We start from the raw sequence: 3,581 nt of genomic DNA on the forward strand, positions 1-3,581 counted from the left end.
TATAAATGAATTATTAACTAACCGTTAGAACCAGCTCTTATGTCCCTCTAAATTTCAATTTTTATATTTACACATTACAAACAATAACATAATAAACAATCACTTTATTTCATTATCATAATGAGAAACAGTTTATTATACAGCGATAAACACTAATACACATGAAAAGTAAAATAACAAACACCGTTCTCAAAGGTGGACGATTATCCATTACTCCATTAGGCTTGGTTTCTTGCGGAGGGGGACGATTATCATGCTTTGAGTGCATCTAAACACTTTTTTTCCGGGAATACTTGTTGGTATGTTTTCTCAAAGTGGAGTTTGACACCACTTTGAGAAATTTCCCGTAGTATTTGCACTGAGCCATCTCCGTTGCGTCTGCCATAACAGACAAGTCGTAGTGTGTCCAAACCTCCGGTAATCTTGGTGTTTCAATCACCATGATAACATCATCATTGTTTGCCATTGCTAACAGGTTTGTGTTTAAAGTGTGTTTGAGAGTTAGACGAGTGGTGTAATGAAACCTAAAGCTAACATATCTATTTATTGTATGTATGTGTGTGTTATGGCCCAAAACCAGTTCCAAACATTCAAAAAATTGGCTATATTACCGTTGGAACCGGTTTCAACGATCAGACTTATTTGATTAAATTTTAAAAAACAATAAGAAGTACGAACCGATTTTCGGGTAAATCACACCCGGTTCTACCCTACTTGGTTCCGGTAGGTAGTCATATGGGGCTGTCGGGTTGGGTCTGGTTCCTACTGACAAGAACCGGTTCCCAAAAAAACCCGTTCAGAGAAAACTCGGTTCCTATCCGGTTTCTGGGAGACAAAAATGAGAAGTATGAAAATGATTTGTGGTCACACAAAAAACTCATGAAAAAATTAATTAAAAAACCATAACTCAAAATATAAATAAAAAACGAAAAAAAAATGAAAACCAAAATGTTTCCCCTGTCATTCCCATTCCACAAAAAAAATGAAGAAACAACACAATGCTAAATAAAAAAAAAGACACAATATGTCGCAAAACTTAACACAACGTCGAAAAAATATAACACAATGTTAAGTAATGTAACACAATGCTAAGGAAAAAAAACACAATTAATGACGAAAATAAATACATAACACAGTGATAAATAAAAAGGCAAAATTATATTTTTTTTCCTTAACAGTGTGTCTTTTTCAAAGTTTGCTTGTTTTAGAATGAGGAAGACGGCAGAAAAATTTTGCGTTTTTAAATTTTTTGTTTTTTTATGAAGTTTGAGTATTTTTTTTTATTTAATTTTTCATTATTTTTTAGGTGTTTTTTTTTTCTAAAAAATTTTTTCATCATTCTTATTTTTGTTTTCCTTGATAGAATAAATTGACCCAAAATGTTAGTGGCTATTTTGCGTACAAAGAAACCGAACACGAATTATGGTGGGCTACGCATTAATGGTGGAGCAGCCCACACTCTACAATATTTTCACAATGAGCCCATCTTTGGAAGAAAAAGAAATAGAGAATACGAGGTTTGGAGAAAAAAAAAACTTCGTTATACAGTTTTAGGAGACGGAGAGAAGAGAAGGCACACAACCTTTTGCCTATGTTGGTTTGGCACGTCATTCAATAATAATCAGGATTTAAAAGAAGACCATGTGTGGCTAACCACCACGAATCATTCCCGTGTGTAGGATCTAGGGTTTAATTAATTTCTTAACGTACGGTTTGAACTATTGAATAACATTTGACTAAAGTTGTATGCATACAATTGTTAGTATTGTTTTGAACTCACAAGAGTCTAGATTTTCTTGCATCATTAATATTGTGAGATGTTACTGTTATTAGGATTGATGCGTTCGTTCTAGGGTTTGTTGATTGTTCTTAGTTTATGAAGCATACAATTTTCTTTAATTCATAGAGTGAATGTTTTCTTTTTCTTTTCTTTTTTTTGCACCAGTTACATATGATAGACAATTGTTGATGCCTATGATTAGAATTCTTGTTAGCAAACCTAGAATATCAATTGTGCTTTATTAAAACCAAACCATTCGTGTAGGTTAATTCTAGTTTCTCAAAAATTTGAAACACAAGTAGGACTCTATTCTCATTAATTGCTAAAGTCGTTTAAGTGTTCGGTTGATTCAAACAAAACCTGCTAGCTAGTGTGATCAGCACCCAGGATAAAAACTTCATAATTGTTTCTATATAATTGTTTTGTAAATATAATTAAATAATTGAACAAACGTATAATGTTGACCACGTGATCATTTGGATTTGATAAATGACTTACCCTATCTATAGGTAAATTTAGGTTTTTGCATGACCGGTACAACACAGTCATCAAAAGTATAACAAAATACATGGATATACATAAATGCAGATATACAATGCAAGACCTAAAGCAATATACAATTTTTCGGCATTATTCACGTCCCTCTACAAGCGAAACAGTGGTGGACCTATGTGATGTCTTGAGCGAAAGAATGCAAAGTGAGGTTTTGGAAGACTTTTAGTAAATATATATGCCACCTAAAGCTTGGTTGGAAAAAAGAAGTATACTATTTTCAGGAAGCCACATGGCTCAAAGATGTAGTGGTAATCCAAATCTATATCTTTAGCCCGTCGGAGTGAGATTGAGTTTTGTGTAAGAAAGGGTGGAGGCTCCGGTGAAGAAGGTGGCGGCGGCAGAGTAGATGGTAGTGTGGAAGAAGATGGAGAAGATGAAGGATTTTCAATTGGTTTTTCTACATGTAATGTTTTTATTCTAGGAAAACCATACTTTTTATTTGAACGCAACTAATTTTTTATAATAAATTACACGAGTTATTTGATTACTGTACCGCATGCATGATTACCTTAATTATCTATTCAAAATTTGTATGTATCGAGTTAACTGTAAAAAGCTGTTCATGCCATTTGCATGTCTAGCTATAGTAATATTGAACGTTTAATTTTCATCTAATCTTCTATAAATATACAATTAAACCAATAAAACAAATAAAATAAAAAAACACAATGCCTACATCATCGTCTTTGCTTGAGATAATTATGAATCTTCCACTTTCATTACGTTCATGGTCTATAACACTTATATTGGTCCTTGTCATCACCATTTCTGGTCTCAGTTTTAACTATTTTTAGTTTTTTTAAAATTAGATTGAAATATTGTATATTGCATCATTTCTTGCATTTTCTTTTAATAGTTGATAATGGTTGTGTTATCTAATGAATGTTTGTTTGTAAACCGTAGGGATAACAAAAGCCCAATACCACATACTGGTAGGGATGTTCAAAACGGTTTGGGACTAGGAACCGGAACCGGTTCCTAACCGGTTCCTATATTCAAAACCCCCTTTTAAACCGGTTCCAGGCTCGAACCGGTTAGGGAACCGAATCGGACCCCTAACCTATCTAACCGGTTCTTACCGGTTCCTAACCCGGTTCCTGTACCGTAACCGGTCAAAAAACGGCTATTTTTGACCCCAACGGTCAAAAAACGGCCAAAAAAACGGTTAGGAACCGGTTCCGGTTCCAGAACCGGTTCCGGTTCGGTTCCGGTTCCTACCCGCCCCCACTCAGAAATGCAAGAACCG

The sequence above is a fragment of the Bidens hawaiensis genome, unplaced genomic scaffold, assembly GCF_021521415.1.
Source record: "Bidens hawaiensis isolate Kalapana, Puna unplaced genomic scaffold, B.hawaiensis_p1.1 tig00029082_1, whole genome shotgun sequence".
NCBI lineage: Eukaryota > Viridiplantae > Streptophyta > Magnoliopsida > Asterales > Asteraceae > Bidens > Bidens hawaiensis.